The 15,442-nt window shown below is 45.2% G+C and overlaps 1 protein-coding gene across 2 annotated transcripts in view; it reads right to left on the minus strand.

Moving 5' to 3' along the window:
* The window catches only part of ZHX2 (zinc fingers and homeoboxes 2), a 225,978-nt gene extending 211,935 nt beyond the window's left edge, over positions 1 to 14,043 (minus strand). For both annotated transcript variants that reach the window (XM_036737197.1, XM_036737188.1), the window contains exon 1: positions 13,690 to 14,043. The gene's annotated coding sequence lies outside the window, so the exon portion shown is untranslated. The remainder of the gene's footprint in view (positions 1 to 13,689) is intronic.
* Positions 14,044 to 15,442: the final 1,399 nt, after the last annotated feature.

Below are 15,442 nucleotides of genomic sequence, written 5' to 3' on the forward strand. Positions count from 1 at the left end.
GAACACATCAATCAACAAACATTTATTAAATGCCTGTTCTGTGCTGAGGTGCTGAGGATACAATGAGAAAAATGAGACAGTCTCTGTTCTCAAGGAGCACAAAGCATCTGCCCGGAAAAGTGAAATATCAATGCAAAGTTACGAGATGATCCATCACCCGCCGAGCAGGAGAGACACTGAGGGCCATACTGAGCAATAAGGATGGTGAGAGGACTGGAAATCACACCACAAGATCAGCTGGAAGAAGACGAGCCACTGAAACTGGAGGGGAGAAACCTTGGGTGGGAGGGAACATTACAGACTCCTCCTAATATCTGAAGGGCTGTTATATATGGCAGCTTGGGTTTGGGGCAGTTAGGTGGAGAATTGGCTAAAGAACCTAGGGTCAAGAAGACTCATCTGTGTCTTGCCTCAGACATGTACTAGCTGTGTGACCCTGGGCAAGTCACTTGACCCTGTTTGCCTCAGTTTCCTCATCTGTAAAATGAGCTGGAGAAAGAAATGGTAAACCACACCAGTGTCTTTGGCAAGAAAACCCCTAATGAGTCCAAAAGAGTCAGACATGACTGCAACAACTGAACAACAACAACCTGTCTGGGTGAGGCTTGTTCTGCTTGGTGGCAGAAGGCAGAACTGGCAGGGATGAATGGAAGCTGATGACAGAGATTTAGATCTAATGTAAGGAAGGCATTCCTAACCATCTGAATGAGTGAGTCATGAACGTTTATTAAGCACTTACTTTGTGCCAGGGACTAAGTGCTGAAGACACAAAGAAAAGCAAAAAATCAAGGTCCCTGCCCTCGAGGAACATACATTCTAATGGGAAGACTATGTAAATAATGAACTACATTCTAGATATATACAGAATGGATGGATGTTAACCTTGGAGGGAAGGCACTAGCAGTGGGGGTGGAATGCAGATGGGGGTGGGGGGTTTGGGAATGACTCTCCTGCAGAAGGTGGGATTTGAGCTGAAAGAGGCCAGGAAGCTGATGCATGGTCATCTTTCTGGAATTCTCCATCCTAGACTTGGGGAAGACAGTCAGTGAAAAGAATCATCCCAAAGTTTCATATGAGTCCAATCGTCTTTTTTTTCCTATCCCTCTATGTTATAGAAATGTTTGTTTTATTTCTTAAGTTTAGAATACAATAAAAAATAATTTCAAAAAACAAAAACAAAAAAATCAAAGTGCAATGGGCCACACTGAGAGGTAGCCAAGCAAAGGTTTGGTGAGGACTACCTGCTGGGGATGTTTAGGTATCTGTTGGGTAAGGTGTCTTTGTTCCAACTCTGAGAAGAGGTCACTTCCAATGTAAGTCTGGAAGACGGAGAGAGGTCATTCAGCTGGGCTGATTGGGGAGAATTTCATCTAAAAAGCAGAATGTAAAAACTGGGCAGCAAAGACTAACTAGCTAAGTGGGGGGGGGAATTAATATCAACCAATTTGGGAGCAACAACCAGGTCAAGAAATTAGGCCTATTACCTATTTCTCCTCTCTGATTTTCTCCAAGCACACCACAAAACCTGTACAACTTGGCAGGACGTCTGGGAATTGTTGTGGCTCAAAATTTTGTCACCAGCCAACCCGGACCTCTCAAGTCTTAGGAAAAGCAGGTCCTGACAGTTAACAGGATTTGTAGGGAAAGCCTTTTACGTGGGGTTGGGTCTGCCAGAGGTGAGGTTTGACAAATGAAGGAAGGAAGAAATGAAAGAAAGAAAAAGCATGTATTTACTATATTCAAGGCCCTGTGCTGGGCACTGGAGGATATGGAGGAGTAAGACAATTCCTGCTTTCAAGGAGCTCACATTTTAGTGGGAGAGACAACACATGTAGGAGATTTCAGCTCTAAGCCAGATGGAAAGGTCCCACTGTCCTCTGAGTGAAGCTGTAAAGCAGATGTATCCTTTTTAAATGCTGTTTTCACTAATAAAATCATATCTGTTTCTGATGCTGAACCATTTGACAGTGTTATGATAAGGCATCAGAAAAGGAGGAAAAGAGAGGCCACTATAGGCCAACATAGTTGGCTTACACTACACACACCTACGTGTAGGACCTGAGGGCAGGAAATTCTGCTTTTAAAGGGTTTAAATCACCCTGTACTCCTTTACTAAAGTCTTATTCTCATGGCTCAGCAAGGTATGGCGGTACTAACCCTAATTCCTTTATTCCCCTCAGTTTCTTTTCAAAGAAATTTAGGGATGTATTTTGTTTTTACATCCCCTTCATTTCTGTATATATTCCCCATCACCAAACCAATGTTCCATCCTTCACACCCCTACCTCCACCCCAAAAAACAAATTAAGTGAAAGGGAGAGAAAGTACTTCAACAAAGATAACCAATGTAGCAATCAAGTTTGATGGTGTACAGCTGTATTCCACATTCATATTCTCCTACCTCTGCAAGGGAAGGAAGGGAGGGTAGCTTTTCATCTTTCCTTGAGAGACAAGCTTGGAGTGACTTTGGTTCTTGAAGGTAAAGCCGGTGAAATGCAGGTTCTGGTGGGTCTTAAAAGTGAGAGGCAGGGAAAGTTTACTGCACAGAGTGCTAGACACTTAGGAGTCATAGAGACCAGGGTTCAAATGCACCCTGATATAGGTAGTCAAGAGGAAGCAGTGAAAAGAGGATTAGGTCTGGGGTCAGGAAGACCCAAGTTCAAATCCAGCCTCAGACACTAGATGTATGACTCTGGGTAAGTCACCTCACTGCTGTCTGCCTCAGTTTCCACAACTGTAAAATGTAAAACTGTAAAAAACCTTCCCATGGTTGTTATGAGGATCAAATGAGGTATCTGTAAAGGGCTTAGCACAGTGCCTGGCACAAAGTGGGCACTTAATAAAGTGGGCACTTCCTTTCCCTCACCAGTAGGCTGGCTACCAGAGAATATAGGGGTTTTTTGGCCACAGCAACTCATAAAACAGAGGGGAGAATGTGCTGCAATTTGCACCAGGCGAGGGAAATGCCCAGACCAATGAAATTATACCTCTCTAAAAATTACTTAAATAAATCAAACTACGTCTAACTTCAATCTCAACTTGGTACTTGGTTCCCTGAATTTACAACTTCAGCCCACAGGACAATCAAGTCCACTTGCAATATATTGCTATGTTGACCTAAGTGCCCTTTCTCTTGGAAACAACATAAAACAGTCAGGATCTCCTAGTTTTTGGCATAAGTTCATGGCACTCTTAGAATCCAATTTTATTATACTAAGTTCCTCTGAAGAAAACAGCAGGCCATCTTGCTGTCCAAATCTGAATTCCCAGCCTGCCCCTCCCCTCCAGGATCCCTGGCCTGCTCCTAGGTCAATGGGCTTCCTTCCCCTCCCAGTTGTCAGGTTTACAACCCTCCACCTCAAAAAAAAAAAAAGGCAAAACTAACCTTCCTAGCTCTCATCACTTCCAGATCTCACCCTGTGAGCATTTTAGGGCCTTTCTAGCTCCCATTGAGATTTTTTTTTTTCTGATGGAGGGAGATTCTATTAAAAGATGATCATGGCCTGGGGTAGGGTGGGGAGTTATCATAGCTGCCTCTAAATACTTGAAAGGCTGTCCATCATGTGGAAAAGGGGTTAGAGTAGTTCTGCTTGGCCCCAGAGGGCAGAATCAGGAACAATGGGGTGTTGGAAGATACGGAGAGGAAAATTCAGGCCTAAAGTTGGGGAGAAATTCCTGACAATGAGAGCAGTCCCTAAGTTGAACTAGGAGGCAATGGATTCCCCCTCACTAGAGAACTTCAAGCAGAAGTGATTTCATAGGTTCATAGATCAAGAGATGGAATGATGGCCTCAGAGGCCATCTAGTACAATTTATAGATGAGCAAACTGAAGCCCAGGCATATTAAGTAACCTGGCCGATGTCACATGGGTAGGATTCGAACCCCAGTTCCTTGACCACCAAAGTGTTCTTTGCGTTGTACCACATTTCCCTCCTGATGCCCACTCGTCAGAAATGCTCTAGACTGCATTCTTGTTCAGGTTGGGTTCTAGATGGCTCCTGAAGGTTCTTTCAGTTACAGAATTCTGAGGTTCTATGATCATACCTGTCTTCTGGCCTGCTTGCACTGTTTACAAAAAGTCCCGAAGAAGCAAGTTTCAAAAACAAAAGGAAAACGAAAATGATCTGGAAATTCATTCCCTTCCCACCCTCTTTTCTTGCCCCTTGTCCTAGTGTGCCCTGAGTGGTCCCTTGGGTACTCTCCGAACACAAACTGGGGCCAGGAGTGTAGGAGGGGGTTTTGTTGTTTGGCTGGCTTTAGCAGTATTCACATATTTTAAGAACAGCAGGAAGGTAATATTGACTGAAAGGAATTCTACATACCATTTAACTAAATGGCTCTGCAGCTGGGGAGATCTATAGACTGGAAGCATTATGATTCAAGGGCTCTCAATTACAGTGATCCTCTTTTATTGTATAAAAACACCAACAGGGCTGGTCACTCCCCCTCCCCCTTCCACAACCCAGCATCCCAATTTTCAGGTGTTTCTACTAGTGTGGTTCTTTGGACTCCGGAGACAGCTTCAAACTAGAGAGGGAACAAAAGAGTTCAATGTCATCCCTAGGGGATCGTTCTTCTATCAACTAAGAGAGAACACGGTGCCATTGGAAGAATGCTGGACTTGGGGTCAAAGGACCTGAGTTCAAATCCTAAGTCTTCCATTTACCTTGGACAAGTCATTTTAAATAACATAAGCTGGCATTCATATAGAGCTTTTAAAAGTTTGCAAAATGCTTTATGAAAATGATCTCATTTTATAGCAGGTAGTCATAATAATAACAAGAGCTAACATTTATATGACGCTTACTGCGTGCCAGGTATTATTAAGTATTTTAAATCATTAGCTCATTTGTTCCTTATAACAACCCTGCATGGGAGTGGTTATTATTATGCCCATCTTACAGATGAGGGAAACCAGGGGCAGACAGCAGTTAAGTGACTTGCCCAAGGTCACACAGCTATGCAGAATTCGAAGCTGGGTCTTCCAGACTCCAGGTCTAAGCCCTCAGCAGCCTGAGTCATATAACAAATCTATGCCTCTTTCTATAAAATAAGAAGGTTGGAGTAGGTGGCTTCTAAGTTCCTTTCTAGCTAATCTATGATCCTCTAATAACAGCTGAAAAAGCCTCATGTTTAAACATATGAATTTAGGATTGAGAGCAGGAAGGCGCTTTGGAGTTCATGTACCCCAAGTCCCTCATCTTCCAGAACAGGAAGCCCAGGCCCGAAGAGGCTGAGTGAGTGTTTCCCTCCGAAGTCACACGGCTACTTAAGGAGTAGAACCCGGATCCAAACTCTGACGTCTTGTTCCACGTTCTTTCCACCGCACCCCACTGCCTATTAGACTTGTAACCAAGGCCGTTTGCAAGGCTTTTTAAAAGCATGTTTTAAAAAGCTCTGCTTCTTTCTGCTCCATTTCTCTTAGGTTATAATGGGAATGTTAGATTGGAGAGAATGCTGAACGTACAGCCAGAAAACGGGGTGTGCATGGCTCTTCATCTACACATAGATGGGGAGCCAGACCCGTGGCAAGAGAGGGCCATGTGGAGGGGACATCCATGGGTGGGCAGAGGAGAAAACGTCAGTGGGACTTGAGGATGTTTTTCCTTAACCTCTCTGAAACATTGATCTGAACCGACTCCTGTCCTCAACACAAACATGCTGTATTATACGTTTTATACATTGTACGCATTATATATATTTGTACGATAAACACAAATATTTACCAAAATAGGTTTCTGCAGACATTGCCTAGTCCAGTTATCCCAGCACACCAAGAAGGACCTGGAGTTCAGTGGTAATTCCCATGATCTTTCCAGCCTAATCTCTCCTCCAGAGCAGCAACTAATGGGGCGGGGTGGGGGAGGGGCAACACGCAAATGGGGCTTTGTCAAGAGAGTGGACAGAGGCAACAGCTCCTCTCCTCAGTCCTGCGTGTGCTGCTAGAAGCATGCAAATGCTCCCCAGGCTGCCACTGCCAGGATCTCGTCACTATGGAAGCCTTCTCACAGGGGCCTACTTTCTTTTCCAAATCCCATAGGAACAAGGTCCTAGCTCTTTGAGGAACAATTTGATATCACATCCTCTGCTCCACTAAATTTGCCCCAGGTACCATAATTCCTAGTTCTGAATCTGCTCGCTGTCACAGTCTACTTTCCACCCAAACTGCTGTTTTCCCTGCTGGTTCCCTTCCTGAAGTTGGGAAGACTCATCTTCCCGAGTTCAAATCTGGCCTCAGACACTTACTAGCTGTGTGATTCTGGACAAGTCACTTAACCCTGTTTGCCTCAGTTATTTATCTGGAAGATGTGCTGGGGAAGGAAATAGCAAACCACTCTAGTATCTTTGCCAAGAAGAGTAAGGCACAACTGAAAACAACAGTCTCTACTTCCATGCTGTTTGCTCCACAAAGCTTCCTATACCTAGCATGTCATTCTTCCTCCTCTTCACCAGCTTCACCAGCCCACCCCATTGTTTAAACGGCAATTCCAATGCCACCCACTCCAGAAGACCTTTACTGTGTTACCCCTCTCTGCAGTAATCACAGATCTAAGCTTGCTTCTCCCCTTTCCCCCTTCAGTTCATACTGGTCATTTTGCACCTCTCTAAAATACTTATGATACATTACTGAGTATCACCAATTGGTGGCACATAGTTGTTAGTCCTTCGTTTTCAACGAGGACCATGACATCAGGAAAATGAAGACATGAGTTGCAGTTGACTTTGATTTGAGTGAGGGAGGGCTATGCAAGGTCTTCATAAATGCTGTTTGTTGACTGACTGATCATAGTTACCTGTGTATGTGTCTTACCCTCCTTCTATGCTAGAAGCTCTGGGAGGGCTGGGACCAAGTCTTGTCTAAACTTTGTCTCCTGGCATTTATCCCAAGTACTGAATAGGTATTTACTTGATAAATAATTTGTTGAAATGAATTATTTTTTTAACACCCCGTATCTGAGTCATCTATAGATTGTTAGGGCTGGAAAACACCTTGGAAGTTATCTTGTCCAACACTTTCATGTTACAGATAAAGAAACTGAGGACTGCAGAAATGAGATCTGCTGGGCCAGTAGTGATTCCACCTCTCCACACTATGCATCTCCTCCTCTTCTTTGACTTCCAGAATCCTTCTATTCTTTCGAGGCTCAGCTCCAGCTTCCCCCCATCCAACCCCTCCCTCCACCTTTCAGTGCTTTTTTCTTCCTCTAATTACCTGGCACTGAAGTTATATGTATAAATGTTTTCTTCCCAAACTCAATAGAATGTGAGCTCCTTAAGGGAAGAGTCTGGATTTTTCTTGTTTTTTCTGGCTGTGTGACCCTAGCACCCAGGACAGTGCATTGCAAAGGGTAGGTATTTGACAAACAAACCTTTGTTGAATGGAATTAAAATGACTTGTCCAAGGTTAAGTTGGTTGGTTGTTGTCCTTTGTTCTAGAGGAGAACCAAAACGATATCACTAGGCTGGGGTCAAGGTACAGTGTGGCCAACTGTGGCTGGTTGGATCAGTTCAAGCTTGGAAGGCTCTACCACGGGTCAGGCACAAATAGTCTGTATTAACACTTGCAGTGAACCAAGCTCAAGTAGGAAGTTGGTAGAAGAGCCAGGACTAGAATATAGGCCTTTCTAATGAAATGTGTCACCTCGGGAAAGTAACTTTTGAGCCTCAGTTTCCTTCACTATAAAATGACAGGGTTGAACTAGATGGCCTCTGAGAATCTTTCCAGATTTAAATCTGTGATCCCATGACTCCCAGAGCTCCTCAGCCACTACCCCTATTTATCCATCTGCTTCTAGATTTGAAATACTGTACCTATATTTAAATCTGCTCTGGAAAAGCGTATTGTATTGAAAGGAAAAGCAATTAAAAGTTTGTTTTTCTTTTCTCTGTTTAAAAAAAAAGACACTCCCCTCCAAAGTGGATCTCTTTCACCAACCAACAAAAGTCCACAATTTTGGCAGGTGGCAACTATGCCAACTAACAGCATTCTGTTCGATTGAGGTGGTGTACAGTTCAGATCACAGCTCTGTAAGATGTTCCCATTCAACACAGAAGCATGTCTTTGGTTTGGATCTCGCTCCTTCAGACAAATCGATTATCCTTTCCTACTCCAAACCAAACCCACCCATTTAAGAAAGACCTCCATCCCCACCCAGGGGGCCAACACTGCAGGGTTAAGGCTTGCTAGCAACACTGTGACAGAGTAAGGGCTGACATTCATACGGTGCTTTATTCATATTATCACATTTGATCCTTAGAACAACACCATGAAGTAGACACTATTAACCCATTTTACTGATGTCAAAACTGAGCCTCAGAGAAGCCCACAGGTCATACTACTACTAAACACCAGAAGCATGGGATCCTAACAACCATATTATATTGCTTCATATTGATCTCACTCGTATCAAGGGCATGAGCATCCCTTAAGCTACCAATTTTTGCTACATATTGTAAAGAATGGAAAATACAGTGCAACAAAGTTTAATCAGTGCAAAGGATTTTTAAACACAAACTAAAAGGAGGAGGAAGGACAGATCAGAAGCGGCCTTGATGGCTAAACTGAATGACAACATGGTGGGAGGAGCGTGTTTGTAAAATAGTCTTTCAGGTCATCCACATGCTAAACTCTCTCACACACTGAATAACAGCATCCTTGGCCTTAAGAGAATTATGATGTTTTAAGAAGGCTCTTTCAGTGGCATAGTGGATAGAGGGCTGTCTATGAAGTCAGGATGACCTGGTGCCAGTCCGATCAAGGTGGACACATACTAGGCTGAGTGGCCGTGGCTAAGTCACTTAACTACGCAGTGCCTCTAGGGGACTACTAAGATTGAAGTGCTGATCTACATAGGTAAAAAGAGCTTCCATCACCAATGAAATCACATCTGGACCCCTTCCTCCTCCCCAAGGACCTTTCAGTGTTCTTTCCACCTTCAGCATTTAAAGAAAGATGACTAATCCAGCCTTTTAAGGTGCCACCACAAGCACGAGCACTAGAAAAAATCCATGGGGAAATGTTTGAAACGGTTAATACCATACGTTTTCAGAAGTTAGGTGGGTAGGGGAGAAAGAATAGCTGGGCATTCTCAAAAGAGTGGCCTGCCTGGGTTTTCCCATGACACAGCACATCGAAGGTCTCCTTAACTATCGTTAATCAATGCCTCATGTTTATTTATTTTGATGCTTTGTTCTTGACTCAAAGAAACTGGCTGAGATTTCACACACCCCAAAAGTAGTGTGAGTACCACAGTACAAATTCATGTTAGGAAGAAATTTACACATAGAATGTGAGGGTCTTGGAGATCACTCAGTCTGACCCCCCCACCCCCATGAGGTTCAATGATAGGAACTGATTTGTTCAAGGTCAAATACACAGTAAGGAGCAGGTCAAAATCTCTTCTACTACACTTCTGGGAGGTAAAGTAATTGAAAACCATAGATTGCCACAGTGAAGAGGTTCTCAAACACCATCTAATTCAGGGGTTCTTAACTTGAGGTCCGGGAACTTGTTCTTTTAAAATACTTTGATCATTGCTTTAGTTTCTTTGCAATCCTATGTATTTTATTTTGTGCATTTAAAACCATCATTCTGAGACACGAGTCCACAGGCTTCACCGTACTGCCAAAAAGGGTCTTCGAAACAAAAAAAGGTTGAGACCCCCATTCTAGTCCTTTCCGTCATTTACGAGCTGAGGAAACTGAAGCCCATGGAGCTGAAGGGATTTGCTAAGGGTCACACAGCAAATCCGGCGGCAGAGCCACTACTAGAATCTAGGCCTCCCAGCAGCTCATCTCATTCTCCTTCCATCGCACCATGCTGCCAGACACTTTCTAGCGTGTTCAGCTCTACCAGCACTATTGTCAGAGAAGAGCAGATTGTTACCAACTGTTAAAGCCTGACTAATACCAAGCATAAAATACTTGATGATAAAAAAGGAACCATCCCAGTACCCAGGCCTTCATCCTCTACTGTGTTCTCTTCGGTCCAAGGTACCTAAGTGTGGATCTATCCAAAACCTACTTGAGGGAGAAGCAGGGCTAGACCAGTACTAAGAGCCAGAATTTACACAGTGATTTAAGGTTTACAAAGAGCTCTCCTCCCTTAAGCAGGCTGGGCAAATTCTCCTGATGTCCGGCTGCTGGGCAGAGTGGGGGGGGGGGGGGAGGGAGGGTTGTTTAAATACAAGCTATTGCTTTCTCCCACCTCCTTCTTCCTAATAATTAGGGTTGTGGAAAAAAAATGGAATGGTCTGTCTCAGGATATAAAGGGTTTCTCACCAATGCCATTCTTTAAGCACTGACTGAATTGGCCACTTGTTGGGGTCGTTGTGGAGGGATTTCCTATGTACACAAGGGCTGATCTCAGTGGTCTCAGAGGTCCCTTTCAACTCTTGAGGTTTTGTGATTCTCCTCCTAGATGTCCACTTTCCAATATGCCTCAGTCTTCCAGATATACAGGATCCATCAATGAATGCATCAGACTATTAAAGCAGGAAGAAGTATAGAGGAAACTGGGAGGGTCAGCTTCTCTAGGCAGACCTTATTAAACTGTGGGTTGTGACCCCATACAAAGAGGTGTCAAGTAGAAAAGTTTAAGAGGCCCTGCAAGGCATGCGGTTGTGGGGGGGGCCCTTAGCTGCTGAACCAGCAGCTGGCCCACATGGGAAGAGGCAAATGTGGTACAATGAAAAGACATATGACACTAGGGTTGGCAGGTCTGTTTAATTCTTTCTTTGGACACATACTACGATGGTGGCCCTGGGCACTGAAACTCCTGGGGCCTCAGTTTCCTTATCTATAAAATAAGGGTGTTGGACTAAATAACCTTTGAAATACCTTCCTGCCCTATGTTTATCATCTTGTGAAAAAAGGTATCTCCTCTAAACATCAATGAACAAGCATTTATCATGCCAGGTGCAAGACACACAAAGACAGAAAAGAAACCTCCCCTGTCTTCGATAAGTTTACATTCTATTAGGAGAAAATATATACATATAATTCATACACGTTATGCTTTAAGGTTTACAAAAGGCTTTGCATACATTTTCTCACTCGGTTATCATCCCCATTTTACAGATTAATGGGAAGGGTGGTTAAGTGAATTGCCTAGGAAACCATAGCTAGTCAGCCTCTGAGGCTCTGACTTCAAATTCTGGGCTCTATCCACCATGCCACCAAGTGGCCTCAGTACAAGGTAATGGGGGAAGACAGGTGAAAAGAGAGGCAAGGCCTCATGTACAGAAAAGCGATATGAAATGTGCAGTAAAAATCGTATCATAAACTCTGTATCTCTGTAAAGTGAATACATTTCCTTTGGGCTAATAAAGATCTGTGTGTTTTGAGTTTATATTTTGAATGGGGACTAATGTTACTGTTTAAAAATAAAAGACTGGCCTCCTGAAGTATTCTCCCATAGGGTAATAACTTCAGGTAGAGGCACAGCTGACCTTACATCTGGCCAGAAGGAAAGTTACATTCCTAAACTGAGGAGCAACCAGGGAGCCCTTGAACAGGGCAAGAACACCCTGCAGACAGACCACAAGTCCAGCTACAGTTAGTGGCCAATTTCAATCTCATTCATTTGCTTTTTTACGCTTGTTTCTCTAGCCCTCTCATATGATGTATACATATACATCCATTTATTATATATATTTCATCACATAAATCAACTCTTCCTATCAGTTCTACTCAACCAAATGCAGAGTCCATTAAATCTATTTTCAATATTAAATATGCTACTTTACAAGTTATTTATTCCAGTTGGTTGTCATCCAGTGCTTTGGGGCAGTACTGCCCCAGGATAAGGCTGCCCAAACTGATTTCTTTTACAAACATAGAGTTACTTTCAGGCTGAAATCAGGACAGAGATCTCACCCTCTACCATTCTATACACACATTTCAATGCTTAACATGACAGTTTTCAGTGGGAGGGGGAGGTTCTCTTTGGTGCTTTACCTCTAAGATGCTCAGGAACCTGAGGGACTGGATAAGAAACCGAAAACAAAGAACGGTGATGGCCAATGACCTTTGGCGGCCTAGGAAGCACTGAGGGCTATGGGGACTCAAACCTGGCCACCGACCCTTTAAAAGAGGGGCTAGGCAACAGGCTAGATTCTTCGGTTCCCACACACACACACACAAAAAGGAAAGAAAAAGCACACAAAAGGCCTGGCTACTACCAGGCACAAAATACTTGATGAAACACACTCTAAAAAAGGAACCAGCCAGGAAAGAGTTGAGGGCAGAGACCCCCACACGGCTTTGAAGTCAATCAATCCAGCAAATCACAACTTTCCTTCCTGAGAAGCAAGTTTTCTTCCCCGCCTAGACAACAAGCCTTCTCCTTCCAGACTTCAGTCACTAACAATTAAAGGCACAGAAAAAGAAAAAAAAATAAAATAAAGGAAAGGGGTGGGGTGGGGGATACATGTGATATTTGTTGTTTAAAACTTTCTGCTCGTCTTCTGCAAAGCGGCTTGGAAAGGGAGGTCTGCAAAGCTGGTATAATAACAAGTCTTGGGAAGGGAGTTAGGAACAGCAACTTGGATTACCTTTTGTGAGGGGCACTTTTTAAAAGCACCAGCTTTAGGTGGAGGGTGGGGAGCATGGGCGAGGGTGTAAAGTTAAACGGGGAGGGGGGGAGTGCGGAAGAAACAAGAGCCGGGATAGGGGCAAGTGAAGGCTCTCCCACCCCCCTCCCACACGCACCACAACCCTCTTCCTCTACTACTACATACACACCCCTCTCCGGGTGCCACCTGAGTTGGAAACAGTGACAGGGTCCACTGCCCATTTATCTGTTGCTGTGGCTTCCTCTCTCCCTCTCTCTCCTATCTCCCTGCTGCAACAACCCACCGCGTCATGCATGATTCTTGCCACCACATTACGACAAACCGTCACAGGGAAAGGGGGAGAAAAGGGAAAAACACACACAGAGAAGCGTGCAACCTATTTAACTATTAAAAACACACACACACACGGCGGGGATGGGGTCAAGCCCCCCTCCGAGCCTCGCTCGCTGCACAAAAGACCCGCAGTTTCCCCGGGACTCGGGAGTGGGGGGGGGCAAGGGGGGGGGGAAGAGACGGCCGCGGCAGGAATGAATAAATAAATAAATAAATACAGCCAGCAAGAGTCGCGTCTACGTAACGCCCTGTCGAAAGCGGACGCCATATTTTTTTGTGGCTTATGTCGACATAGGGAAACGTAGACATGTTTTTTCTGCCCCCCCTTCCTCCTCCTCCTTTTCCCCCCATTACCCAAAACTTGTCGTCAAGATTTGGAGAAAGAAAAAAAAATTAACGTCCACCCCACCCCCCGCTGGCTCTTGCTCCCTAAAAATAATAATAATAATGATGATAATTAAAATGCCAAACCCTCCTCCCTTTTCCTTCTGCTTCCCCCCCCCCTTTTCTAAAAGCCAGCCAAGTGCTATTAACAAAACATTTTAAGGAGCCGCCGCCGCCGCTGCCGCTGCTGCCGCCGCCGGTGGGAAAGTTGGGTCGGAGTCGCCGGCGATCGGAGGTGCTCCCGGTGCAGCGAGCAGTTAGAAGTGTGCGAGATTTCAGCGCCGGGGAGGAAAGGAGGAAGGAGGAGGAGGAGGAGGAAGGAGGAGGAGGGAGAGGGAGGGGGAGGGGGGGCGCCGCTCGGCCGCGGCGAGGGGAAGCGAGGGGGGAAGTTTCTTACCTTGCACCGGGGCTTTGGAACGCGGAGACACGGGTTTGGAACGCGGAGACACTGCGCGAACGTTCCAAAATGGAACTCTGGCTGTTTCTACACCCCCCCCCCCAATCACCACCAGCACCACCACCACCAGCACCACCAGCCACCCCCCTCCACACACACTCGCACACACACACACCCACCGGTCCCCCAGTCCGCACCGTAGAACCGGATCCGATTCTGTGGTTTAAAATGATACTAATTAATAAGAATGCCCTAAACGAGAAGACGGTGGCAACCCCCCCCCCAAAAAAAAAGGAAAAAAAAAAGGGGGATAAAAAAAATCCCTCGATCAGTGGGGAATCTACGCCAAAACCCACATGATCTCTAACGTCAGCATGCGTATTTGCATACGATACCACCACCAGCTCTTCCACCCGGGTCTCGTATTCCGCGGAAAGTTGCAAACTGAAATTCTTACCCCTCTAGAGACGCTTCGCAAACATTTTTTTTTTAAAAGAGGGAAAGAAATACCCCTAAACACGCGCTGTTTATTTGCAATTAGAGGGAGGGGGTGGTGTGAAGGGAGGGGAGGAGGAGGGAAATTAACTTAAAAGTGTGATCTCAGTAACGGACCCGGTGGAATTTCTGCGAGAAGTGTAGAGCGAGATCATTGAATATTAAGTACGGCTCGGGTGCTGGTGCATCCCCGCCGCCGGACCGTGTGCGTCTCGTAAGGGAAATGCCCCTTTTCTTTATGAAAAGTTCAAGGTGTCACTGATGAGCTCGGCAAACTGTTGATCCTGACCACGTGGAGTAGAGATAGAGGAACCGGTGAGAAGGAGGGAAGAGGCAAAAGCCGAGTTGCAGGAAGGATGCGGCCACTGGAGCTGCCGCTGTCGCCGCCTCATAGATCTTTCCTTTGGGGATCGAAACCGCCCCAGACCCCGGAGTGGGTGGGTGGGGAAGGGGCGTAGAAGGCAGTTAAATCCGTTTGCTTGCGCCCAGGGCTCCCTCCGCTTTGTGCTTCGGTTATAAAGAAGAGGAAAGGAAAAAAAAAAAAAAAAACAGGCGAGACATTTCACGTTTGCAACTGTTGACGGGGGTTGAGGGAGAGGGAGGGGAGACTGGGAACTCGCTTACATAACTATCCTTCAAAATTAGGTCACGTTAACCTGGGAGTTTAACGGGGTTTCCCTTCTCCATCTGCATTCCTGATGCCGGTTGGAGATCCTAGCCTTCAACTTTTTGAAAAATGAGAATTCTACTCTTTATTAAAGGTGAGACTTCGTGAGCTTCAGGAAATGCCTACTTCTGCAGCTATAGAAAAGTCCTCTCTATGTGAGAAAGTAAAATTTAGAACCGAATCCTTTCACATTCACCCTTTGCTCTGCCTCTAACAGAAACTTTAGAGGGTTAGCCCCCAGGCTTCTCTCCGGAGGTAGCTTGAATTAAAGTGATCCAGAGAGGAGAGCTCGTTGTTGCTATCTTCTCACTATAGCTGCTCTTGGCACGTGAGATATTGGCCAGCGGCTCCCAGGGTGACCAAAAAGAGGGGCATTCTTATTACAGCTCCAGGGCTAGTCCTTGGGTCCAGCTGGGGAGAGGAGGCTTTCAAATTCCTTCTCTGTTGAGACCAGGGTGATTTGCCGGATTATCCGGTGGAGAGGAGGCGTGTGTGGCATTTTCCCTGGACAAATAGGTGAAAAGATAAAAATTCAAATTTTAGCACCTTCTACCTGGATGGATTTAGGGATGAGCAATGTATGAGTGACTT

The sequence above is a fragment of the Trichosurus vulpecula genome, chromosome 1, assembly GCF_011100635.1.
Source record: "Trichosurus vulpecula isolate mTriVul1 chromosome 1, mTriVul1.pri, whole genome shotgun sequence".
In the NCBI taxonomy this organism is placed as follows: Eukaryota; Metazoa; Chordata; class Mammalia; order Diprotodontia; family Phalangeridae; genus Trichosurus; species Trichosurus vulpecula.